This window comes from Equus asinus, chromosome 22 (assembly GCF_041296235.1).
Source record: "Equus asinus isolate D_3611 breed Donkey chromosome 22, EquAss-T2T_v2, whole genome shotgun sequence".
In the NCBI taxonomy this organism is placed as follows: domain Eukaryota; kingdom Metazoa; phylum Chordata; class Mammalia; order Perissodactyla; family Equidae; genus Equus; species Equus asinus.
The window spans coordinates 56,610,842-56,624,193 of record NC_091811.1 but is presented as its reverse complement, the minus strand read 5'-3'; positions in this window follow the sequence as shown (position 1 = coordinate 56,624,193).

Here is a 13,352-nt window from a genome sequence, read left to right as displayed (position 1 = left end):
TTCTAAATTTGTTCAGGTGTGTTTGAGGCCCAAAATGTGGTATATTTTGGTGAATGTCCCATGTATACTTGAGAAGATTCTGTATCCTGCTGTTGTTGAGTGAAATAGCCTCTAGATATCAGTTTTATACAGTTGATTGATGGCATTGTTGAGTTCATTTATGTCCTTACTGATTTTCTACCTGGTAGATCTGATCATTTCTGATAGAAGGATGTTGAAGACTCCAACTGTGATAGTGTGTTCACCTATTTCTTTTTTGCAATTCTATTAGTGTATGCCTCACATATTTTGATTTTCTGTTGTCAAGTGCATACAAATTATAAACTTTTATGTCTTCTTGGAGAATTAACCCCTTTATCATTATCTAATGTATTTCTTTGTCCCTGTTAAATTTACTTGTTTATATCTCTGTTCTGTCTAAAATTAATATAGCTGTTTATGCTTCCTTTTCATTAGTGCTGGTATAATATATTTTTATTCATTCATTTACTGTTAATCTGTATGTGTCTTCATATTTAAGGTTGGATTCTTATAGACAATATATGCTTGGGTTTTGGTTTTCCTTTGACTTTTCATTTTTGCATTCAGACTATTGACATTTAATTATCCAATATATATTTGGATTCATATCTTTCATATTGATTACTGTTTTCTATTTTTGCCCATGTTTTTTATACCTATTTTTGTCTTCTACAGGTTTTGCCTTTTTTTGTTTATTTGAGCATTTTATATGATTTTATCTTCTCTCCTTTCTTAGCATATTGGTTATATATTTTTTTTACTTTTTTTCATGGTTACCCTATGGCTTGCAGTATACATTTACAACTAATCCAAGTCCATTTTCAAATAATGCTATATGACTTTATGGATAGTGTGAATACCTTATAATAACAAAATAACCCTATGTCTTCCTTCCCATTGCTGCCACTCATTTCACTTATATATAAACATACATAAGAATATATACATATGATACGTACATAGGCATACACAATCAAATACATTGTTGGCATTATTATTTTGAGCAAACTTTTATGTATAATATTATTTTTAAAATAATATATATTTTTTTACCATCACTTATTCCTTCTTTAATGTTCTTTCTTACTTTATAGAGATATGAGTTTCTGACCTATATTATTTTCCTTCTCTCTGAAGAACTTCTTCTAACATTTCCTTCAAGTCACGTGTACTGACAACAAATTCCCATAATTCTTTTTATGAGAAATACTTTATTTTTTCTTCACTTTTGAAGGCTTATTTCACAGGTTACTGAATTCTAGGTTGGTGGCTTTTTTCTCTCAACATTTAAAATATAAACTCTACTCTATTCTTGCTTGTATGGTTTCTGAGGAGACATTCGATGTCATTCTTATCTTTGTTCCCCTGTAGGTAAGGTTTTGTTTGCTCTGGCTTATTTCAGGATTTTTTCTTTATTTTGATCTTCTGTTCTTTGAAAATGATATACCTAAGTGTAGATTTTTGGCATTTCTCATCCTTCGTGTTCTCTGAGGTAGTCTGTGGTTTGGTGTCTGACATAATGTAGAGAAATTCTCAATCATTTTTGTTTCAAATATTTCTTTTGCTATTTTCTCTCTTTCTTCTCCTTCTGTGTTTCCATTAAACCATTGTGACACCTTTTGTAGTCGTCCCACAGTCCTAGATATTTCTTCCTTCTTTTTCAATCTTTCTCTTTGCTTTTGTTTTTGAGGATTCTTTTGATATATTCTCTAGCTAGAGAGTCTTTCCTCAGCCATGTCCAGTCTACTGATGAGGCCATCAGAGGCATTCTTCATTTCTGTTACATTGTTGTTTTTTATCTTTTGCTTTTCTATTTGACTGTTTCTTTGTATTTTCAACTCTCTACTTCCCTTGCCCATCAGTTCTTGCATTCTATCAACTTTCTCCATTAAAACGCTTATTGTATTAATCATAGTTGTTTTAAATTCCCAGTCTGATAATTTTAACATCTTTGCCCTGTATTGTTCTGAATCTTTCTCTGTCTCTTCTAATTGTCTTTTTGCCTTTTGGTATGCCTTGTACTTTCTTCTTGACAAAAAGACATGATGTACTGGCTAGAGTTAACTAGTTTAAGTAAACCTTTGGATATGTGGTGGTGAGGTATGGGGTGAGCGAAAGCATTCTATAGTCCTATGATTAACTCACAGTCTTTCAGTGATCCTGTACCTCTGGACTGTGAACTTCACAAGTGGTTTTCATTTTTTTTCTTCTCATTTAGGTGAGAGAGGATGGCTAGAGTGGGCTGAATTTGAATATTTCTCTTCTCTTACATGGAAGACTAGAGGACACTAGAGTTGGGTGTTTCCTTTACCCTGGTTCAGTTAGGGTCTGCTTAGCTAGTTTTCCTTGAGGGCAAACCATTTTAGGAACAAAGTGCTCTGGTTTATTTCAGAATGGTTCCTTTTCCCCTCCCCCTGGCACATGCATGAGGTAATTTTTCTCTGATATTTACAGTGTGAACTGGTCAAGCTCCTGGAATCAAATCTCACAATATTGTGGTGGTCTCACTTTTCTTAGTATCAATAGAAATTTAACTCTCCAAGTTCTCCACACTAAGCTTCCAGCAACTTATCATTTATAGTTCATGTTTTCCTGCTCTGGGACTGGTTCCCATGGCTGTTTCTACTCATGAGTCTCTGCTCCAGTAAAACTTGACTCCCTGTATTCGTCTGTCTGATTCTCCATACTTGAGGGCAGTGATTTACCCTATGTCTTTCCTGCTCCACAGATCCAAAAAGAGATTTTGGTCTCTTTTTAGTGGTGACTTCCAAACCCTTACATGCAGAAATGGAAATCAGAGTGTCAGATCTCTTTGAACACATTATTTTTTTGTTTAATCTCACATTTCTATATGTTCTTTGCATGACTATGCGTCTGTCCAAGCTACTCCATCTTATAGAAACAGAAGTTTCCACATATTATATCTCATTTAATACTTCCAAAAATTTTGAAATTCTTTCTTATAAACCTGTTTTAGAAATGAAGAAAGTAGGAACTTTAATAACTTTTCCAATATTGCAACATGAATAAATGGCAATGCTTGAACCTATTTATCTTGGATCTAAGATCCCATTTTTTAAAATCATACTGCCTCCCATTGCTATTCTTACATCATAAGCACTTGCATATCAAGCTGAAAACATTTTCTGAAAATTTTGACCCCTGAAGGTCACAAAAATTATCTATAGTTGAAACTTTAATATAAATTAAAAATATATATTAAAATTACTCTTTTAATAAATATACTAGTTATATTGGCTAGCTGTGATACAAATATTAGATCATCATGAGCCACAAGTTCATCTCCAAGCATACTTCTATTGAATATTATGATTGACTTAGCATAATTTAGAATATAATATTTAACAAGTAAAGAATCACTATTTTTTTGATAATTTTTGTTGTACATGTGATTCAGCAGAAAAATTAGGAAATGATGAAAATATTATTTTTATAAATTCATATTAAAAATGACCAAGAAATAATGAGGTCAATAGTATATATTGGTGCATTGGAATAAGTTTGTTGGTAAAAAGTAGTTTGGTATAGTAGAAAAAGTTTTGAACTGAGAGGTTGCTTTACTTCTATCCATTCTGAATTTGGCCCTTTATTATATGACGTTGGTTGTCAATTTTGTCTCATTGGTTTGCCCTTGATTTTTAGTAAGCTACATGAAGGTGGGCGTCATGTCTCTTTTGATTGCATTTTATCCCCAGTGCATTGTGTAGTATCTAAGTATACTAGGTCCTCAAATATTTGTTGAATGAATAAAATAGTGAGTAAATCACTAGACTTCTTTTTTGTCATTTCTAAAATGAGACTGAAAGAAATATTAATTGTAAATTCTTGCAAAGTTTCTATATGCTTTTGTTAATTACCGGGATCAACCTAGCACATCAAATGAAAAGGGAGCTTCTGGATCGTAGATCCCTCTCAACAATTAGCCCCATTGCTGTCATGGGAGAAAGTTATCAAGTGATTCTTGAACAAGACTGAAGAGTTCAACGGGTGTTTAGGCCAAATTTTCTCATGCCTTTAGATGGGAGCTCACCAAGCAATAAATTCTATCTCATTCTTTTTTTATTGCTCCATATTTGGTATTTTTGAATAATTTATTTGATGCTTAATAGCTTAGAGAACCGCATTTATGGAGACAAATGTAATGTTTTTATATAAGATTAAGTCATCCCAGTATTTTGCTCAGTAAAACAAAAAAAGCTCTATTCTTCAGCGAAGTCTGATTTAGGAAACTCAGGAAACCTTTCCCAAAACCTTTGCACAGTTCGATATTTTATCATTCAGACAGTACGCAAAATACTCCGTCTGCTTCTAGTCTCCTTATGCCTCTTCTGTCTCTTTGGACATTGTCCCCCAAGTTTCCGGTTCCAATATCAGTACCACTGTTGATAACATTCTTATAACCCTTACTGTATTTTCCTTTCAGACTTCGTTGACACTTTTGATTCTCTGGAACATTTCCCATAAGCCTTGGGCATATATGGTAGATAAAACCACATGCAGCTTATGCAGGTTAAAATTCACGTAGAAATCACGTCCAGAAAGGACCAAAGTAACTGCATATCTAGCTTCTCTTCACTATTTTTGTTCCCATGGTTACAATGGAAAATGTATCAAAGAATATTAACTACAGAAATAAAATAATTACAAATACATGGAGAGAGAGAGTGATTTTTAGAAATGCTGGATTTCTTAACCCAAAATTGAAATTGGGTAAGGTTAAAACTGAATTTCCAATATTTTTTTTATCATTTCAACCAGCTGATGCAGTGCATTTGTATGACAAATGGAGGCAAGTCTGTAAAGTTGAAGCTGATGAAAAATTTCCTTTTCCTACCACAGACTCATTAATTCTTAGCTCCGCTTTTCATGAGGTTGAGTAGAATAATTTGGGGTTGCTATTTATTTCTGTGTATATCAAGGATTATGAAAAATGAGCATGATTACGTTTCCTGTTTGTCATAATAATTTATTTCTTTATTAATTTTCAGAAAATTGGGGGCCGGCCCAATGGCGCAGCAGTTAAATGCGCACGTTCTGCTTCTCTGTGGCCTGGGGCTCACAGGTTTGGATCCTGGGTGCGAACATGGCACTGCTTGGCACGCCATGCTCTGGTAGGCGTCCCACATATAAAGCAGAGGAAGATCGGAATGAATGTTAGCTCAGGGCCAGGCGTCCTCAGAAAAAAGAGGAGGACTGGAAGTAGTTAGCTCAGGGCTAATCTTCCTCAAAAAAAAAAAAAGAAAGAAAGAAAGAAAAAGAAAATTATTGTCTCTGAGTTTGGTCCTCCTTGTTGAATATAGGTTTAATAAGTAGCACAAGGTTCAGTTTCAGGCAGAAATAGTTTAGAATTCCAATTCTACCATTAAATACCTGTATGATCTTGTTTACGTTATTTAACCTCTCTCAGAGTCAGTTTCTTCAAACTTAATATAGGGTTGTTTTAATGAGTGAATGAGACAAATACATAGAACCTTAGCATTGTCTCTCAAATAACTTCCTTCAAAAATGTTTACTATTCTTATTTTATAGTGGGACTATCTTCCTGAAATGTGGAAATTGTTTTTATTTTTAGGAATAATAAAAATAATAGTATCCACTCTCTGAGAGTACATACTATAAAATTTTCGTATAATTTTACTTTTAATTTAAATTAACCCTCATAATAATTCATTTTTTAAAATGAAAAAACTCTAAAACTCAGAGAAAGTTGCATTTTTAATCTCTTTCTCTTTAAATGCAAAGCCTCCAGGTTGTCCCTATAATCTCACACATTGTAAATTAATATTGTCTTGATGTCATACTTTTTATAAGAATTCCTTTTATTTTTTAAGTTAAAAATTTTCTTCAAATATAGACACTAGTTAACAAACTGAGACAATTAGGGTATAAGCAGAACATCTCTATAAAAATCTACAGATTTTGAGATTGATTTAAGTACTCTTTTTCCTTCATGATTCCTATTCATGCTGGTTGGTGCTTTTGTCTGACTTGATCTGACTTCCCTTTCTATTGGGAAAAAAAAAGAATTCCATTTTCTTTTTCAGAGGACTCAGGGAAACAGAATTCTGAACTACTTTTAGGAATATTCTAAGGCAGTCCTAAACTAATAATCTAAAAAAAAAAGTTGTCGCAATTAAATACCGAGGAGGTCAGCTATTGCTGAAAGTTCATTGAGTACTATTTCCTTCCTTGTAATGGAACTATAATTTCTACACTAAATTGGAAAAATTTGAAAATATTGAAGTTTACACTTGATTGATAATTGTTGGTTCTTAATCACTCAAGAAATATATATCATAAAGATCAGATACTTGTAGATCTGGGAATTAAAAGAATTGTAAAGTTATTACAAAAGATATGAGGAAGTCTATGCTCGTATTATTGGATGACTCAGCTCTCCCTATAATTCTATACCAACTTCTTAGTGGCTATTATAAATGTTTGGAATCTGTATGAGCATTGTGATCACCATTATCAGAGGTCAACAAACTTTCTCTGTAAAGAGGGATATAATAATAATTTAGACTCTACAGGCCATAGAGTCTCTCAGGCAGCTACTCAGCTCTCCCTGTTGTATGAAAACAGCCATAAAGCATGTGGAAACAAATGGGCTTGGCTGTCTTCCAATAAAACATTTTTTAAAAAATTGATGATGGGCCAAACTTGGCCTTGGAATCATAATTTGCCCACCCTTGTCTTAGATTTTTCCATAAACAGTGACCTACTTATTATTTCACATTGAATATGTGATTACTTGACTAAAATGTGAAAAATCAATAATAGATATAAGATTTTAAAATTTAACTCCAACTTTTATTTTTTTATTCTGAATGTGAATGAGAATAATCTTATAACACATTTCCAGAGAAAAAGAAGAGGTAAGCCTTTCTAACTAATTTTGTGGACTTTTATATCATCCTTAATATCAAAAGACAATACAAGGAATGAAAAATCACCAGCAATTTGATTCATAAACTAGAAGATAGAATTTTAAAAGAAATCAATAAACCTACTACTTCATGTTACACATGATTTTATTCCAAAAGTAATTTATGATTAGAAAATCCATTTGTGGGGTTTACCACAATAATAGATTAAAGATGAAAGAAAAGTAAAATAAAAATAAAAAGGAAAACACAGTCTCTGACAAAATGCAGTGGCTATTTATGATTTTTAAAAATGTTTTAGTTAAATAGAGAGAACAGAACATTATTAACCTGATAAAGGTTATCTACCAAATCAGTAGCATAAAATACCTGTGCAGATATCACAACCAGATATGCTGTATGCTTCTTGTTTGCCTCTAATTTGAACAAGTCAACTATGAAGTTATATTTTGGAGGCAATTACAGGTCATACAAGTATGGGCAAGGTATTAAATGATAACCAAAGATTTTTTGTTAATTTTGCCAGCTGTGTAAATTACATTGTGGTTAAGCAAGAAAACAAGCACACATTTTAGAAATTCACACTGAAAGTATATAGGAGTGATAAGGTACAATTTTTAGGTTTTCGTTTAAAATACATTGGCAAAGGGAAAGAAACTAAAAAAGATAAAGCAAATATGAAAAATCTTCAATTATTCAAAATATTTATTGAGTCTGCTTGATCTGTACATGGGATTTTTTTCCATTTCTTTATCCTTGTGTGTATTTGATAATATTCATAATTAAAAAGTACAGCAGACACCATGCTTAAATTTTGAAACAATAGCAGCATCCTTTGTAAAATCAGTTACGAGACGAAAACGCCCACTGGCACTGCTTTCATTCAGTACGCTATCGGAAGTTCTATCTGGGGCAACAGCACAAAAAAACAAATGTATTTTAAAATATTGGAAAGGAAGAAGAATCAGTCTTTATTTGCAAATAACATGATTTTTCATGATTACATGACCTTAGTGCGTTTACACTAAATGTTTCTTAAACCTGAAATTCTGCTCTCCCAGGTAACGGCATGGCCTACACCCTCAACTCCTTCAGCTCTCTGTCTAGATGTCACCTCAGTAAGGCCTATCCAATGACACTTTCCAAAATTATAGTAGCTCCCCACTTCCAAGTTTTTAAAATTTTCTACTCCTTTACAAAATACTTATTATCTTATAAGATACTATATAATTTACCTATCAATTAAGTGCATTGTTAATTGCCTGTATTCTCTCACATCCCTCACCGCATGAAACCAGGGATCTATGTCTACTTTGTAGACAAAATGGTGTGCTCTCAGCTGTGGTGTGTGGAGCCTGCCTGTATCACTTCCCAAGAGCCAACTGTGCGTGTCTCTCCTCAATTCTTTATTCAGTGAGGTCTTTTCAGCAGCTTGAAATCTGCCATCGTGGGAGACTTCACATCATAGAAATTAACAAACTCTACACCTCTACCCCTCACTTCTATCCCCTGAGAGGCAGTTGTTTGACATTTACCAGAAGACACCAATCCTCTTCATTTAGAACATGCTTCTGCCATGTGGTGGGTCTTCAATACATATTTTTAAAATAAATAAATAAGTTTAAATAATTTAGAATGGTTCCAGGGTCACAGCAATCAAAAACATTGACTAAATATTTTATCCAACATAAACACTATTTATATAATAATGTATATAACATTGACTTAGCTTTTAAAACAATGTTCAAATAAAATGTGTATTTCATTATAGCTAGAAATAATTAATCGAATATTTTCTAAGGCATTTGGTGTTCTTTTTACTTGTTTTATTTTCCATTAGGCCATTTGACAGCTGCTTTTTATTTTGTATGTATTGACTTTTCATGAAGTCAGTAATAGCTCTCACATTTTGAGCATTCTAATGGTACAAATTTCCAAATGGTGCAAATTCGTATTTGTTTCAAAAAAATAAAACATCTCTTAACTATTTGGGTTACACCTGGTAATAGATGAGATCCAACACCATCTGACAATAAATGCATTTCTGAGATTATAAACTCAATTTATAGAATAAGAATTCAATTAAATGAGGGTCCTCAGTAAATGGTAGGCCAGTCAGACATCCTGCTGGGAGGCTTGCCTATAAAGGCTAATAATACATCTCTGGAATTAATTAGTAACATGTTGTGGAATTCATAGCAATGTAATGTCTCAGCTCACACCTTAAATAAATGTCCATTTCATGATAGATTTAAGTCCACATCTTTTACATTTTGTGTTTGTTTTTATGGGTGATTTCATTTCTTAAAATGGTTCTCAAAGGACAGTACTAAATCCCTGAGGCTCTTATGAGCAAAATCACTGGGACGTGATTCACAGAGAAAATACGTGTTAGGTGGGTTTTTTTAAGCATGAGTCCTAGGTCCTTTGGAGGTGAGTTTAATGTTAATGAGTCCACAACGTAGTACATCCAGCAAAAGGACGAGGAGGTCCACTGCTCTGTGTGAGGCCTCTCCTGAAAGTGCTGGATAACATCTGCAGTGTGTGACGATGCTGGGGAAAAGATGGAGAGCAGATAAATTCCAGATTCATATGATGGAATAAATTTTTGTTTAAGAAAACATAGTGGCAGCTTTGTTGTGAGGCTGAAAGCCAAAGAAATATATGGTCATGTTACCAACTGTTATGGAAATGTTAAACTCTTCGCAACTGCTGCTAGTTGGCTAAAGATTTACAAAAGATGACAAGGTGTGAAAAACGTTAAACTTTCAGGTGAGGCAGGTGAGGCAGAAAAACAAGCTGTGGAAGAGTTTTAAAAGAATCTGCTACATATTATTCAGAAAAAGATTATGTTGAAGAGCAAGTTTTCAATGCTGACGAGACTGATGAGACATTGGCAAACTAACATATACAGCACAAATTATGGGAACCCATATAATAACAAATGGTTTTGGTTGATGAAAATGTTGTGATGGGGCCTGGCCCCATGGCCTACTGTTTGAGTTGCCAGTTCGCATACTGCAGGCAGACATGGCGCCACTCGTCAGGCCATCCTGAGGCAGCATCCCACATGCCACAACTAGAAGGACCCACAACTAAAATATACAACTATGCACTGGAGGAATTTGGGGATAAAAAACAGAAACAAAAACTGCAAAAAAAAAAAAAACCCTCAAAATGTGATAGAGGCTTGAAGGAATTCAATACTCTATTTGCCTAGGAGCAAGAGTTCAGGATTGCTAATTCTGTGTTTCTGGCAACTTTATGGAACATAGCTACCTCAAATAATGAGAATTTACTCTCCCCACAGACACATTGGTATATAAATGCAATAGATATGTGTGCACATGGATTCATGTGCCTACAAAGATTTCCCATCTCTGTTCACTAATAGATCGTAAGAAGAACTCAATTTTTTTTTTTTTTTTTGGAGAGATTAGCCCTGAGCTAACTACTGCTAACCCTCCTCTTTTTGCTGAGGAAGACTGGCCCTGAGCTAACATTCATGCCCATCTTCCTCTACTTTATATGTGGGACGCCTACCACAGTATGGCTTTTACCAAGTGGTGCCATGTTCGCACCCAGGATCCGAACCGGCAAACCCTGGGCCGCCGAGAAGCAGAACATGTACACGTAACCACTGCGCCACCGGGCCAGCCCCTCAAAGTTTTTTTAAAAAAAAGGTAAAGTCAAGTTGAAAGGACTTAGGAGCCAACTTAAAAAGGCGGCCAGTGGCGAAAGCTGAAGAATTTTAAAAATAAAATAAGGAATATACTATTGAATTATAATCCAAAGAAAAGGAATTAATATTCATTAGTGCATATTGTTATGAATAAATGGTTAAATAACTAATTAAAAGTGGAAAAAGGTTAACTGTTTCTTACAGAAGAATGCCAAACAAGAAATGTAGAAAAAATGAAGGAAATGCAGAATTGCTATCGTAAAAAACACAATAATAATTTCTGCAGCAAATCACTGTAGAATGCTACAATTAGGAAAATTAGAGAAAATATTTCATAAGACTTTTTATCTGGTGGGGGAGAAGACTTTAGGATGTGCTAAGGAGCGTTACTTTGTTTACTATAGAAGATAAAATGAAAAAGCAGAAAGGAGTATATTAATATGCAATATACAATTTTCACTCATCATTTTTTTAAGTTCTCTTTTGTTTCTTTACAGTTTACACATGTCTATTTTATTAGTTTTTATTTTTTAATTTTGTAAAATGAGGGTAAATACCAAATATCGTATATTTATTTATTTTTGTGTGTTAGGAAGATGGCCCTGAACTAACATCTGTGGCCAATCTTCTTCTTTTTACTTTAGGAAGATTGTCACTGAACTAACAACTGTGCCAATCTTCCTCTATTTTGTGTGGGATGCCACCACAGTATGGCCTGACAAGCAGTGCTAGGGCTGCACCTGGGATCCGAACCTGCAAACCCCAGACTGTCGAAGCAGAGCGCATGAACTTAACCACCATGCCGCTGGGCTGACCCTCATATAGTTCATTTTTTTACTATGCATACTGGATAACTAGCTGATAAACAGCACCACTTCAATCACTGGGGAAAAAATATGGTCTCAGGTGTGAATTTGAAAGTAAAGTCGAGCTAAAATACTATTATATGGATTTTTTTGGGGGGGGGGATGAGGAAGATTGACCCTGAGCCAATATCCATGCCAATTTTTCTCTATTGTGTATGTGGGATGTCATCACAGCATGGTTGATGAGCTGTGTGTATGTCTGTGGCCAGGATCCAAACATGCGAACCCCGGGCTTCTGAAGCAGAGCACGGGAACTTAACTACCACTCCACCTGGCCGGCCCCCATACATGGATCTTATCGTTAGTAAACCGATATGACGTACCATGGGTTTAAGACAATCTTCAATGGATTTGTTTTTAAAGGATGTTTTAAAAGATTAAATTGCTTCTTAACTTGTTTATTTATTTATTCTTAATTTAACAGATTTAATGACTTATATTCTGTCAATTTTTATGCACGTTCCATTAATTCATTACAGACAATATTGATAAAAAGCAGATGCTGCTAAAAATTTTGAAAGCACATAAATTGCTATATGTTATTGTTTAAAATTATTATTAAAACTACTTGCTTTGCATACTGTACTGGTTTACATAGTTCCCTTCAAATATTCATGTCATCCTGGAATCTGGAGATAGAAGCTTGTTTGGAAATAAGAGTCTTCGCAGATATAATCAAGTTAAGATGAAGTCATATACATTAGAGCAATTGTCCATGTATCTTTATTAATAACATGTTCTCCACAATGTATAATATTAAATAACACTTTGGCCTACAGATAGACATCATATAAACACTATTGTGATACTGTTTGTAATTAAATATGAGCATGTTTACGGCACCTTATTCAAGTCCTCAACTTTGATCAATAATAACATAATAGGTTGAGTTAAAATAGCTGCTGTGTTTTAATAGTCTCTTTCCTCAGTATGCCCTCTGCGCTGCTTAATTCACACATCCTGAATAACCTCCTTTGTCCCCCAAAGAAACAGTAAGAATCAATTTAAAATCTTTGTTCAGAAAGAGTCTAGCATTTTAAGGTTATTAAATACTCCAGTTTTCACTTAAACTATTTATATGTCTATGGAACTCCTAAATTAAATGTCAAGTAAATATGTCTCAAATAATGAATATAAGGCAACTATTATAGATGTCTTTTCAGATCAAAGCAGTGAATAACAAGATGATGCCAGGGGAGAATATTGCTTGCACTGAACATGAGAAAATGAATCTGAGATTTCAAAAATAATGTAGAATTCTCAAACTTTTCTGTAAGAAGTGTAAATTGTGCCAAGAACTATCTTTCTCATCTCTGTATTCTCAGAACCTAAGCTTGATCCCAACACATGATAAGCATCCAAAAAGTAGTTATTGAATGAATTAATGATAGTGATTCCAATCAAAATCAGGTTTTTCTATGTCATCATTCAGTGGAAAGATGTAAAACCTTAAAGACAAGCCTGACATCTCTTATAGTGTAGAATAATGGAGACCTCAGCCCCAGTCTAAAACATCACAATGAATTCTTTTTTGTTTAAGTCTGAAATGTGTTTCTTTTTTTTTTTTTTCAGATTCATGCCTGAGCTAACATCTGTTGCCGATCTTTTTTTTTCCTTCTTCTCCCCAAAGCACCCTAGTACATAGTGGTATATTCTAGTTGTAGGTTCTTCTGGCTCTGTTAGGTGGGATGCCACCTCAGCATGGCTTGATGAGCGGTGCTAGGTCCACGCCCAGGATCCGAACTGGTGAAACCCCAGGGCCACTGAAGCAGAGCACACGAACTGAACCACTCAGCCACTGGGCCGGCCCCTACAATGAATTCCTAATATTTTCCTTGAGATTAAAGAAGAATCTACCGTTCACAACTTAGTCTG